Here is a 15,545-nt window from a genome sequence, read left to right on the forward strand (position 1 = left end):
AGGGGTTCAACTCCTCCAGCCCCCTCCCGCTGGGGGGGTACACTGCGCAGTCTGGTGCCGCAGTGGCCAAGTCCGGTGAGATGACCAGTGTGTAGGATTTCCTGGGGCCCCCGCTTAGGTGGACAGTCAAGATGGTGCACCCACCCCCTCAGGGCAGGGTGGGAGGCCTCTCAGGGCTTCAAGGCTGGACCATGGGGGCCAGAGTGAGAGTACTGCCGGTGGCACAATGCGGGCACTCCCACCCTCCGCACCTCACCTGGCGTCCGGAGGTCCCAGGAACGTGGGACGCGATGTCCAGGGGGCAGCCAGGCTCCAGCCCAGCCGCTGCACACCCCAGTGATGAAGGTGGCTCAGAGCCGGCACACAGGCGAGTCGGGGCGCGCTCTGGCGCAAGCCCCCGCGCAACAGTGCCACTGCAGAGGGCCGCCAGAGCTGATGGCAGGGTCCTGCTCCAGCTGCCCAGGACCAGGCACACCGCAGGCCCCAGCGGAGACGTTCCACACTGGCACCGGATCTCGCGGCTGCCAATCACCCCAATAGAGAGCCAGCAAGGAGGAGGCAGTGGGCCGGCCGCGCGCGCAGGGCCCTGCAGGCTGCCAGTCAGCCGGGCGAGGAGTCCCTTTTTCAGGCTTCCCGTGGCCGATTCGAGCTGGGATCAGAGTGAAGCAGGCAGCTGGAGCACAGTGGTGATTCCTCTAAATATAGGGCTGCAAATTCGTCAGGAACCGCAGTTGTAGTCGGATTTTCGGCCAGGCCGCACGGAGCTATGAGACTAAGCAGCCATCTTGGGCTGCTCAACAGCGCCACCCCCCATGTACTTGCAATTTTGAACAGTTGTTAGCATGTACGCATGGTACGCATGATACGCATGGTAAGCAATATTTCCACATGAATTAAACCCTCCCTTTATTGAATCCTGACAGAGAAGGTTTAATTATAAGTGTGTGCATTCCCTTTCATGCTTGCGTGGCATGGAGCCTGTAGAATGGAGGGCTCTCGGGCTGACCCACTAATACTGTTGCATAAAGTAGGTGGAAGCCATAGGGATCTCCAGCATTTTTAAATGCATTAAATAGTAAAACAATTATTGAAAAAGATAATAGTTTTAGAAAAATTAAAAACGATTAGAAATGTGCCAGCCACTGCTATTATATGCTCAGGCACGTGGATCATTTTGCAGGAGCTAACATAAATGGCCACTTCATATGACTGCAGCAGTTCTTGAAAAAAGTATTTGGCATGCATACTCAAAAGCTAAACCTGGTAGCATTCCTATTGCCTGCTTACTATTGATGGTAGGTTAGTACCATTATCATATTTGATTTTATGAAAAGACTACGAGTTCGGCGATGTGGCCAAAAACGGTGGAAATGCAGTGGTAACAGAGTTACCACTACATTACCGCCAGATTCATGCATTCCGAACTACGGGTTTGGAGGTAAGGTGGAAGAGAAACCTCCAGCAAAATGCAGCCATTTCAGCAGAACAAACACTGGCTGAATTACTGCAGTGTTAATTCCACCAACATCCCCATGGAGTCCTACAGACTACATATATGGGGACTAACACCACCATACTGCCATTTGAAATCTGGTGGTAATTCTGCTGGGTGGTATCTCAGTGTATTAACTGCTGAGATACCATCAAACTCATAATTAGGCCCTAAGTGCTGTTACTGCGCCCTGAGGCCTTCATAACATAAGGCAAATGTCACTCCAAGGGTATGCAATAGGAATGGATTCCAATAATCCAATAAAGGTATTTTGGGTTCTGCAATCTGGTGTTCTCATATGTTTTACTGTTTAATTAAATTCTGATTTAGCGGCTACAGTGAATGTTGAGGGATTATGGGAATTTTAGGACACAACATATTGAACGCTGTAGATTGCAGGGTGTTTATGTTGTCTGTAAGAATGCTAATCCATTTTAGCAGATATTCTGAATGCGAGTACAGTTGCAGTCATTCTCTCTTTCATACCAAAGCTTGAATCCTAGCTGTGGTGTAAATGGAATGCATTAAAGCATTGGCGAAGGAGACTTTTGTTTGGGTGTATCAATACTTACTCACTATGTCACATTTTACAAGAATATATATTGCATAAGAACATGGGCACATGATCAAAGAATCATTGAGTGGAAAGATTTAACAGGAAGATGCATTTTGAATGGGCGGTGGTAGTTATTGGGTGTGAATGAGTACAGGGGTTAGTATGGAGCATGAAGGGTTGGGTATTTGAACAAACAGTATGTGTCTCAGTTATATGTCTCTTTTTATATCTGCCTCATACGAGTGTTGCAGGAGATTATTTGTGTCCTACAGTTGGCACTAAATAATTATTTACTAGCAGAAAGTGTGAAAACTAGGTTTTGTCCTGAAACTTGTCTGACGAGGGATCCTCAGGAGTCATGAACGGCGTCAACCAATGACATTACCTTAACCAATGACCACCTGTGCACATTGCACAAGAGAGCACTAGCTAAAATCAGGCAGGGACAACTTATTAGCTGTCCAACCACTGCTATCTTTCCAGATAACCTGAACAGGAGCTGGGTGGGAGAAGAAAAAGGAGAAAAGTTATTCTAAGGCTCCTCTCCCTCTCTGCAGTACAATAGAAAGGTATTTAACTGACCTTTTAGGGACCATACCTATCTCCTGCTCTGCCTGGCTCGAACCATCTGAAAAGGAGTTTGTTCCTGTTACATCACAGGAATAATAACCCAATCTGCAATGGTGAATCTTCTTAATGTAGCCACAGGAGAAAGTTTGAGGACTTTTCTTACTGTCAGAGGGTATGGTCAAACAGGTCTATAACAAAAAGAACATTTACTAAGGAACCTACTCTGCATCTACTAGAAAGTGCTGCTACAGCATACAGAAATTGAAAGTGCATTCAAACATATTATATGCTTACCTGATTAAATACCTAATCTGAAGTCTTCTGAGATGTGGTCCAATGTACTGAAGCAGTTGCGAGACACCAAGGTCTGATTTGTCCATGCTTTTATGTCTTGGTTCCTCATCCGGAGTGACGTGTGCATAGCTACATAGTGGCCATATTGGAGGAGGATTTGATTCACCTCATCCAATTCTGATGCCCATCTTGGTGGGGAACTGTATCAACACGAACATCCGAGCACGGGATAGAGCACTGCTGTTCTGCTAATGAGGGGAAGGAATGGCTCTATGCACACAGGTGCTCTGATACCTATGAGTTCATGTAGGTTGCCAGAGCCGACCTGGGAGTAAAGTTGCTGTACGAACCGGGGTCATAACAGGTATCAGGCATAAAGTGTACGTTTTTATTTTAGAACTGTAGTATTTTGTGGCAACCATATCTAATAGCTAGTAGCTCCTAGACTTTATCCAATTATCAGTACTTAGCAGTAATTACAATACTTTTATTGTGTTGGTCAATAGCAGTTTTCGACTGTATATATTAAGCTGATTGCATATTCAATTCTTCATATGACATTGGTCTTGTAATTTAAGTATTATTTATGTTCTTTTTTTCTGCAGTATAGATTAAGAATGCCTTCGAAGAAATGGGAGATAGTTAAAAAAGAAAAACAAGCGCTGTATTATTTTTAAGAGACAGGATTAGGAATATGCATAAAGAAATGTTTCACTCTCAAGAGTTCTCAAAGCTTTGGAGAAGTGTGAAATCAGATCATGCTCATGTGTTGAAGCGTTTCTTGCAGAAAAATAAATTTGAGAGAATCATTGCAATGGCTTTTCACATAGAAACAATTTAAACAAGTTGACTAAGGTCTCAAAGGGATTCTATCAAAACGTTTCAAAATAACACAAGAAAACATTTGTGATGTGTTAGGAAGAGATTGGAAACACACTTCACATACAAAAAGAGTTTTCAGTGAAGAGATGTACAGTAAAAAATGCAATGTGACTCTTAATATTGCAGAAACTGAACGAGGATATGAAGTGTAATTTTGATTTCTGAAAGTGAAGAAATACGAAAATCAAGAACAAGTGAAGAAGATACATTAGGCCAGTGTCCAATAGAAGTAAGAAAAGAAAATCTAGTATGGAAAGGTACTTCCTTGTGTAATATTGACAAATACTTAAAGGAATTCTTACAATTACACAGAAATGATAATGTACAATGACAAATCAAGATGCTGCAGAAAACTGATGATTGTGAAATTTAATTTCTACTCTTGAGATGATAAAAACCACTCATCTCAAATATGATTTCCATGTAGAAGAATCACTAGGAAGTGGCTGTGATGATCCTATGCTTTCAGAGGATCTAATGTGTCATGTGTATGGTCAAGAAATGGCAAATTTTGCACCTTCCTCAAGTGAAAAACCTGAGTATGTTTGTGTGTTCTGTCGACGCACATTCTACAGAAGATAAATCCAAAAATTGTACATAGAAAAGAAAGTAAAAGACTGTGTAGATGATGTTTGGAAGGACCTTTATCTGTATAAAGATAGAAGCATGAAGTAGGTCAGAAGCACTGAAACTGCTCTCCTGAACATCCATGAAGACCTGCTCTCAAACGTCGACCCTAACCATTCTTCTGTCCTTATCCTCCTCGATCTCTCTTCTGCTTTTGATACTATCAACCATGCCATCCTGCTCAACCAGCTCCTTGATAACTTGGGTATCACTGATCAGGCCCTGGCCTGTCTGATCTCCTTTCTCTCTGATCGACCTTCCCAGGTCCAACATTGGTCCTTCCTCTCCTCTATCTCTCTCTCTCTACCTGTGGTGTTCCCCAGGGGTCCAATCTTTCTCCTCGGCTGTTCAACCAATACATGCCACCTCTCCCCCACTGCATAGCTGTTTTCTACTCCAACTTTCATTGCTATGCAGATGATACTCAGTTCACATTCTCTAATCCCGGATTGTCTCTCCGCAATCCAGGAGTGGTGTGCCACTAATGATCTATGCCTTGATGCCAGTAAGATGGAGATCCTCCTCATCAGATCACCAGCACCCTCCTTTCTTCTCACTCTCTGACCAACCACCCGGGGCCCTCTTCCTGCTCCTACCTGTGAGGCTAAGAACCTCGGGGTTATCTTCGACTCCACAATCTCCTTCTCTCCTCACATCTCTGACATCTCTAAGAAGTCAAACTAACAGCTGCACCTCCTCAAAGGTATCTTCCTTTCCTCACTTTCCCCCAGAACCTCACTGTCTCCACAGCTCTAGTTATCTCTAGGATGGACTACTGCAACATCCTTTTTCTAAATCTACCTGCCTCTACTTTCTGTCCTCAACAACTCATCAAGAACAGGACTGCGAGACTTGTCCTTGGCTTCCAGCCCAGGGATCGTATCTCTCCAGCACTGAAACCTCTTCATTGTCTCCCAGTGGGGGCAAGGATCAAGTTCAAGGCAATCTGCATCGTCGACAAGGCTTTTTGGGGCTGGGACCACAAAGCGGCATGAAAGCGAGGCTGGTGCCGGTTGCTATGCAACACCACCGCTTTAGCCCCAGAAGCCCCCACCGGCAGGTGGAATCTGGCCCATTCTGGAGAAGGCGCTGAGGGAAAAGGCCTGTTCTGCACCTGTTACGTGCAAGTTCTGTGCCGTAGCCAACTCCCCCTTTGTTACCTCCAAGGAACTCTACTGCAGACTTCTCCATACTTCTCCACACTACATCGTATCGGAAAAGGCTTGGATCCTGACAGAGCTGACCGAGCTGCTGGCTGCACTAGAGCACTAAGCTCTGCCACTGAGCATATCCTCAGCTGCCCTCGCCTTCCTACAAACTCAGCCCCTGCCTATACGGTGAGCCCCACCACCTTCCAGAGCGGCAAGTGCAGCACTTTCAAGTTGAGCATCAACAAAACGACAGGGTCAGCGTGACGCCTGTTTGCCATCAGCTGTTCTTCACAGCAGAGGGCTATGTAGCATTTGCCTGCCTCTCTGTCTCCCCACAGCCGTGCAGCCCCTACAGAAACCCCCCGTCTACCTCTAAGGCCTACGCCCACCCGTGCCTATCCAGGACTACCAGGACCAGGGCAATGAACTCTGCCCCTTGCAGCTCACTAGTCTCTACTTATTGATATGCCAGGACTCAGCAGACGCAGTACTAAACATCACAGGTGTAACCCCAAATGTGAGTACTTCCTGCTTGCACCAGGGCCATTTGCATTACCACTTGTTAGTTGTACTTGGGTATTTAGCCTCACTTGCTTAGCCATCTAATATCTGCATTTAGCCATGTACTTCCATTTGCATTACCACTTGTTAGTTGTAGTTCAGTATTTAGCCTCACTTGCATAGCCATCTAATATCTGCATTTAGCCATGTACTTCCATTTGCATTACCACTTGTTAGTTGTACTTGAATATTTAGCATCACTTGTATAGCCATCTAATATCTGCTTTTGCATTGCCATTTGATATCAGCATTTAGCCTCCTCTTGTATTGCCATTTCATAGTTGCATTTAGCCTCCTCTTGCATTACCATTTGATAGTTGCATTTAGCCTCCTCTTGCATTGCCATTTGATAGTTGCATTTAGCCTCCTCTTACATTGCCATCTGATAGTTGCATTTAGCCTCCTCTTGCATTGCCATTTGATAGTTGCATTTAGCCTCCTCTTGCATTGCCATTTGATAGTTGCATTTAGCCTCCTCTTGCATTGCCATTTGATAGCTGTATTTAGCTAGCATACCTATATTGCGAGCATGCCTATCCGCAATAACTAACTACTAGAACTGTGCCTACTGCCAGCCGCTGAGTTGCTTTCACAACTTAGTAAACCTGGTGCCAGACTATGCCCCTGGCCTAGCCAGAGACACACCACTCTGCTCCCCACCACTACGACTGGCACTACTATAATGCTAGAAACCATGAGCTCCATAATCTATCAGTTATTACCTAGACATCACTGTGGCCCCTCCACCAGACATAGATAATCATCTTTAGAGATAGGAGGACCTCCACCCTCTTCTATTTGACCACTCTCTGGTCCACAATGATAATAGCAAAACTCCTACCACAATTTATGCCCACCGCAACATCGAACTCTAATGAGCGCCTACCGACCTTCACCCCAGAAACTAACTTTCAGACTATAAAGTTACCTATCCCCTGCCACTCCTTAAAAAACATCCCATGCGACACCTTAAGCAGAAATGCCAAATTACGATCAAGATTACCTAAAATGTATGAACCTCCAGCCAGACTAGTCATCAATTCTAGTAATTGAAGAGACTCCCAACTCAATGTCACTAAACTAAACACCTTAAGCAAGAGGACAACCAAAAAGAGGACAACCAAAAAGAAATGTCGTGCCACCCTTGCGACACCTAAACCAAACACCCATCTGAAGGGTGCCCTTATCAATGCTAGAACACTAATAGTACATGCTACCGAAATTGCAGATCTCATCCAATTAGGTGATTATGACCTCCTAGCCATAACGGAAACCTGGTTTCACCAAGCAGCAGGACCCACTCGGATGCTTGCCTTGCCCCCGAATTACAACATCCTCAGTGAACACAGAACCAATTCTCGAGGAGGCGGCCTAGCCATCATCGCTAAAAATAATCTCACCATAAAAATAGAAACACCGTCAAACACCAAATCCTGTGAATCCTTAACCGCCAAACTCTTAACCTCATCCTCTCAATCTATCAATATTCACCTCATCTATTGGCCACCAGGTCCCATTGGAACTTTTGAGGAGGACATCTCAATGATCCTCTGAAATAACTTTAAAAACTCATCGCAAACCATCCTTCTGGGACACTTGAACTTAGGTTTCATTGACCACAAAGATTTACAAGCTACCAATATCGCCAAAGTCATCACAGAATTAGGATTTACCCAAAGAATATCACAACCTACCCACATAAAAGGTCGAACACTCGACTGAGTAGCCAACCACAACTGTAATGTAACTATTACTGATGTCAGCCCACAAATTTGGACAGACCATGCTCTAATAACCTTCCTTATAAATGTAAACACCACCCAACCTAAGGAAAATATATTGGCTCCCCCCTTACCAACCAGAAATAAAAAAAACATAACCATGGACAAACTGCTACCAATTATCCTCCCAACTTTAAATGCCATACCTGAATCACTAAGCCCTTCAACCCTAGTGAATGAATTCAATTCAACCATGCCAATAGCCTTGGACACTATTGCCCCTTTGAAAATGAGAAAAAGTAAGCCCAGAGCTCACTTAAACACCTGGTTCACCCCTCACCTCAAATCCCTAAGGATTGAAAAATGCAAATGTGAATCCACCTGGCGATTAACTCCATCTGAGACTAATAAAGCAGCTCTCATCAACGCCTCTATGACTTACAAAAACGAAATAAGGAAAGCTAAAAAAGATATCTTTAGCAAAAGAATACTGCAGGCTAAATCTGGAACAAAAGAGCTATTCATTATACTAAAGGAACTGGAAAACCGCATCCCTGCCCCGGACAACTGCGACAAAAATAAAATGTGTTGCTCCAACATCCAAAAAGCACTAAATGACAAAATAGCTACACTTCAAACTAAAATTGAGAAAAAGAAACAAAATATTCCTCCCTCAACCACTCAAAGAGGTAAACCACCTACGTCTACTAAACCAGAACAAAAATTCAACTTCACTAAAGTGACTATTTTAGAGATTGAAAAGATAATACGCTCGCTCAAACCTTCCAACTGTCGAGGCGACATATGCCCACCCCAACTGATAAAAGATGCAGCCAGACCTATTCCCATTTATTTCTAAACTCAATAATGCTTCCTTTGCTTCAGGCACGATACCAGACAACCTAAAAAAATCATGGGTCCTCCCCCTCCTTAAAAAGCAAACCTTGCACCCATCCATCCCGACTAACTATAGGCCAATTACAACGGTACCATTTCTGCTAAAAATACTAGACAGAGTTGCTTACTTACAGATCCAAAAACACTTGGAGCTGCATCAACTATTAGGTACCAGACAATCAGGCTTCAGGCCTCAGCAGGTACAGAAACCGCGCTCATCGATCTCAAAACCCAGGTCGATGAGCTCAGAGACCTTGGAAAAACAGCCTTACTCCTCCTATTGGATCTCTCAGCTGCCTTTGATTTGGTAGATCATGATGTGCTCTGTACCCACCTGGAATCTGCAGCCCACTTCTCTACACATGCCATTGCATGGATCAAGTTGTTCTTAAGTGGCAGAACCGTGAGGATTTTCTCTACCTCTGCAGTTGCTGACCCAGTACCCATCGCATGTGGCATTCCCCAGGGCTCCTGCGTCTCTCTTACCATGTATAACATTTTCAAGAATCCCGTGTTCGATGATATGGACCTTCTGGGTGCCACCTACACTAACTACGCAGATGACACTCAGATCCTCATCCCACTTTTGGGGGATTATGAACAGGATTTGGCCTTGGTGAATAAGATATACCTCATCATTCAGGCATGGATGGCCCATCATAGTCTATGCCTGAATGATGACAAAACAGAACTCATCTTCCTCGGGAATACACAAAATATCAAAAAACTGAACAATGTTTATTCATCATTTGTTATAGATGGCAACACCATTAAAGTAGCAAAAGAGGTAAAAACATTAGGTTTTTACCTCGACTCTTGCCTCTGTCTAACAAAGCAGGTGAGTATACACTTGTAAGCTGATTAGAGCAGCAAAACCATTCCTGTCCATTACCAGCTGCCTTACCTTATCAAGAGCTCTGGTATTATCCAAATTGGATTATTGTAACACACTATATATAGGGTCGAATAAACACACGTTGCAAAAAACCCAAACCTTGCAGAATAATGCCCTCAGAGCCGCCTTAGGAATCTCAAAAAGAGAGCATATCTGAGATGTCACAAGACAATCTAATTGGCTTTCTACAGCAGACAAAATTAACCTTAAAACAGTATCACTAACATTCAAAATTATTAATGACTTAGCCCCCAAATACAGAAAGGTTCAAAAGAAGAACTGCCACTAGACCCACCAGAGAAGCATATACCAACGAGCTAGTTGTGCCCCCATTTAAACTGAGCACTGCCGGAGGGAACAGTTTCCCTGTCAAAGCAGCCTACTTGTGGAACTCCCTCCCTACTTCGTTAAGGTCTGACCAATCCTATCCACACTTCAGACTTAACTGCATTAAATGGCTCAAAGAAAATGACCTGTAACTGACCGACACCAGGACTACTTACGTCTTATCCATCTGTTAATCTGTAGTTGAACGCATACTTATGTGCTCTTCCCCTAGCCTACTCCACCCTGCTTTTGTCTCTCAATGTATACTGTGTATACATCACTATGTTCAAATATTTGTGTATATAACCCTGTATATTACCCCGTGTACAAACTTTTTAGGGTAATCATTTTTCCTGCTGTCAATGTATCCTGTATTTATGTAACTGTAACTTGTAAGCTTAAAGTATTCTTGCACACGTGCCAGGATACCTTCGGGTCTGGCACGCGCTATAAATAAACAAACAAACAAACAATACGTCCAACTCTTTCTACCGAAATATCTTCCTGCTCGAGCTAACCGCTCCTCCACCTCCAACTCCTTACGGGTCGGTTGCTTCTCCAAGCAACCAGTTGGGGGCAGATCTCTTTCTTTGGCTGGTGCCTCCCTCTGGAACAGCCTCCCTGCCTCTCTGAAACTTGAGCAGAACCATCTCTGGTTCCGGAAGCACCTCAAGACCTTCTTCTTCCGCCTTCTCTTTTCCTCTCCCCTGCTGATCTCCTGTCTGATCCATGCACTGGTCACCTGGCCACTCTCTGAGGTTAGGCCCAAGTCCCTGCCTGTCCAGCGGCAAACCCGCACTGCCTCTTAGTAACACCTGCACTTGTGGTCTGTATCTGTAATCCTACAGTCCCCTCTCTTGCACTTATCAGACACTTGTCTGCACTTTTGAGTATCCGCACTTACCACCCATTGGCTGCACTACTTGCTGTTTCCTGTTGTTTCCTTGGTCCTGCACTTGTCCACCCTCCCACCCCCTGACACTTCTCGCCTGCCGGTTCCCCTGCACTTGTGCATTCTGTATGTCTCCAGGCCTAGTAAGATCATTGTTTTTTGTCCTCCCTGTGTCCGCCCTTGCCTTGAAACACTTGTGTACAGGCACGTTATAAATGCCATATCATATCATATGTTTGTATACAAGTGATGTACTACAAGTGATGCAATATTTGTGTGCTGATACTGTTTCAGTGTGTTACACTTTAGCCCTTAAACCCCCACCCTACCCTTCTTGTTTCATTGCACTTGCACATTCCGAATGTCACAAGGGCTAGTAGGACCTCTGTTCTTTTTTATTATTTATTCATTGTAATTTGTTTGTTTATTTTTTCCTTTGCTTCCTTCCCTTTTGCCTTGTGGCACTTTGAAATACTGTTCTTGTTGCATAAGCGCCTTATAAATAGCTAATAAATAAATAAATAAGTAAAACTGTGTAAAGTTTTATATTCCTAGTTTATTTGCATTCTGGAAAATCAGTGTGCATACTGTCAATAAGAGGACACAAACAATAAAACGTTTGATAATACTTGAAGTAGTATATGATTACAGTAGAAACGTTACTGTACATATATTTGATTTATTTTCCAAAGGTGAATATGGTAAAAAATGTGGGTTCCATGTAAACTATTTTGAGTGCTAGGGAGTGTACTTTGAGAACTGTTTACATATGAAACCAAAAAAAATAAACTGTTCTAAAGAGAGCTATAATGTAAAATCACAGAAATGTAAATGATCAAACAAGTCGACATTTAAAAAAAAATTGTATTTGTAAGTGTAGAATATTGTCATTAACTTCTTATGTGTGTAGGTGGCCAAAGTAAGGGCACACACAGGTCTTACACGAAGTATTTTAATGACAATAAAGACAGATGCACAATGCATGGAATTAATGATCTATGGGCCTCATCACGACCCTGGCGGTAAGTTACCGCCAGGGCCGTGACTTTACCGCCATGGCGCTAACTACGTTTACGCCATGGCGGTAAGGGGATTTACCGCCCCATTCCGACCTTGGCGGGGCGGTAAATCCCCAATCCCCATTTACCCTTCCCCATTCCCATTTTTGCCCCATAGGGCATAATGGGAGTGGGGAAGGCGTTAATTACGCCACCGTAAATTACGGTGGCGTAATTAACACCAAGTTCCCTTACCGCCATGGTTTTTTACACCCGCTAAAAGCAGGTGTAAAAACCGCCATGGCGGAAAGGGAACTCGTAATTGGCGGAAAGGGGTTGGCGCAGCTAACGCTGCCGCAAACCCCTTTCCGCCAGGGTCGTAATGAGGCCCTATGTATTCAGTTATAGTCAGTGTAATATTACATTTGTCTTGCTATTAATTCAGATTATAGTCTGACCTTACATTAAAATGTTTCAACTCAAAATAATGATACACTCTCAGCATGGCTGAATATACTCAGTAAAACTGGTGACATGGTTAGGTTAATTGTCACAGTTTTCTGAGTAAGGTTACGTAAACTATTCTGCAATTCCTATGCATGCATAGCTTTTAAAAATAAAGTTTGTACAAACATGAAACGTAAGATATGTGTATATAGTTAGTGTTTTGTTGTTAGTGTACATTTGAGTGTAAATAAAATGTTATTTAAGCAAAAAACCCTGACGGGCGGGGAATTACTGTGCCAGGTAATGCCCCAGGGCAGTTAGAAGCCAGGGTGAAGAGAAAGCTTTAACGTTAGCCTGGGCATTATCTGCCCCAGTTACGCCCCCGGCCGGAGGGCTTTATTGCTATTAGTATTCTAGCACATTGTACCGGGATACTAATAGTTTTTTGTTTCAAGTTGAGAAACAGCATGTTTGCTGTTTCTCAACTTGAAAAAACATATTAAACAAGATGGCCACCATGGATCAGAGACAAGGGAACTAAATGTAGTCCATTGTCCCTTTCTATGGTGGCCATTGCCACAATGGTGCTGCCCCGGGAAAACAGACCGGCACCGGCAAGGGATGAAGGAGCACAAACGAAGCTTGGATGCAGTCGGGATGTGGAAATTGGGGTTTGGGTGTGGAGGAAAGGAGGCGCAGGGGGCACACTTACCTTAGTACTGGTGGGGAAGATGGCAGCCTCCTGCTTTTGAGGATGCTCGGAGCAGGGGTTTTACTAGGCTGAGTGGCTGGGAGGCTGGCAACTCCCCCAGCCATGTACTAATTTGATTAACTGTGACATTATGTTCTGAATTACTTCCATTTTTGTTTCTGAGCTGGAACACAAGGTGTTAAACCGTAATTATATAGTGCCTCCTTATATTTAATATTGGCCTAAGCCCAATCGCATTACACGGAATACCGCATTGCAAAAGCTTAGATTTTTGAGTTTCTACTTCGTGGTGCACCGGCAGTGCTTCACACTTGGCGATAGCCCTCAGTCCCCCCTTCAGTTTCCTCTTTTGATCCCTTATTTCCCTGTTGAAAGAGTAGTGATGCGAACTCCTGAGACCGTGACCCATCCTGCCCATTTCAAGGATAGTTGTCATGGAGCACCCCTCTATGATTCCCATAGCCCTCTTCAACTGAGGAATCACTGAAAGGACACTCCCCTCCACCTGGCGAACAAAATAACCCAATTTATCTCACAGCACCATAATACCCACGGCCAAATTCCGGTTACTCCAGGAAATGCAATTCTTGCCAGTATTAACACTTATCTGCCCTTTAGGCCTAATGGTCTGCTTTGTTGATCGTAGGTCCAGATGTGCCTGAATTGGAAAATGATTGCTCTCCGGACACAAGTAAACACACATGTCCATCACAATGGGGGTCAAATTGGCAACAAATAAATAGTCTAAGATACTGCTCCCTCCAATGCAAAGCCGGCTGAAATTGGGCGGGTTATCTGAGGGACGTGTGCCATTAATCATTGTGAAGCCATGCATTGACAGCAAGCATTGCCCACTACAGCCCCCAGCAATGTGCTCTCTGTTTTTGGCCCTCTAAGTACAGCCCACATCTTCTCAAGAAGATCTTCCTCCCATGCAGTGTCATATAGTGATATCCTGGCATGAAAGTCCCCACAGAGAATTATTGGACAATCAAAGTTCAAATCTCCCAGTATTCCCTACATTTCCTTTCGCAGGGTGGTTACGCTTCCTTCATATAGGGGTACAAAGATGACAATGAGTAAAATCTCCCGGGGGCGGGCAGAGGCAGATTCTGGATACAAGGACATTCTGCCCATTAGAATATCACTGGAAGTGGAGATAGCCAGCCCCATATAGTTAATTACCCCCAATCATAGGCCCCCCCTTAGGGCGGCCTCCAGGGCCCTTCTAGGCCTCACATGTTATGAATGTCCATCCATCCACCACAAGGGGAGCAGTCAACCAGATCTCCTGAAGCATGACAATGCGCAATCCATCAATATATTCGAGTTGGCTATCCTAGGAAAACAGATGTACATGCCCCCTTGTGCTCCAGCTCAGAAACAAAAATGGAAGTCATTAAGAACAAAATGTCACAATTAATCAAATTAGTACATTGCTGGGGGAGTTGCCAGCCTCCCAGCCACTCAGCCTGGTAAAACCCCTGCTCCGAGCATCCTCAAAAGCAGGAGGCTGCCATCTTCCCCACCAGTACTAAGGTAAGTGTGCCCTCTGCGCGCGGAGGGTGTGGGGGAGAGGGGGCCTCTCCCCCACACCCAAACCCCAATTCCCACATCCCGACTGCATCCACGCTTAGTTTGCGCTCCTTCATCTTTTGCCGGTGCCGGTCTGTATTTCCAGGGCAGCACCGTCATTGTGACAATGGCCTCCATAGAAAGGGACAGTGGACTACATTTAGTTCCTTTCTCCCTCATCCATGGTGGCCATCTTGTTTAGTTTGTTTTTTCAAGTTGAGAAACAGCATGTTGGATGTATCTGAAAAAACATTTGCCCGGGTCCTCCTTAAAGAGCTGGAGGAATGGGCAGAAAATTGTTACATCATCCCTTACAACCAGACAGGTTTCCGGAAGAACTCTAACACTGGTATTAATGTCATCGCACTATCTACCATAATTCAACAAGCAGGGATCCAGATTAGATGAAGTGGCTACACTGGTAATATATCTGTTGAGGACTCTATTGTGTCTTCCTCAATGTACAGTGATCGAGACGGTCCTTTTGGAGTACAATGTGATGTCTATCCTTTGCAGAATGTTCTTGAGCTGTCTGACTACCTTCTGGAAATTGTCTAATGCCCTGGTGTGCTCCCTCCTGGCTCTGATATTCGACGCTCCACAGTCCCATGCTCTTTTGATGCTGCTTAGCAATGTGGCCAAGCTCAGTAATATAGCTAACAGCTGGTTATCACATGTGCACGGAATCTGCTCAGCTTTCCCTACCCTCAGTATAAGACAACTATCAAAGCCATACTAGTTAATTATGGACAGGAAAAGGTGATAGTGAATCTCAGCACAAACACTCTGCAACTGAGTTTATGGCCTATATCCTGACAAGGAGGGCTAGAGCCATACACATTCATCAATTTTTGGGTAATTATGTGGTTTGGGACTACCTCAAACGAAAATTTAACACCAACAGAACTGGGGAATTTGAGGGAGCATGGTGCCAGACAGCAAGTGTTG

Source organism: Ambystoma mexicanum, chromosome 1q, assembly GCF_040938575.1.
Source record: "Ambystoma mexicanum isolate Mex_15411 chromosome 1q, UKY_AmexF1_1, whole genome shotgun sequence".
Taxonomy (NCBI): Eukaryota; Metazoa; Chordata; class Amphibia; order Caudata; family Ambystomatidae; genus Ambystoma; species Ambystoma mexicanum.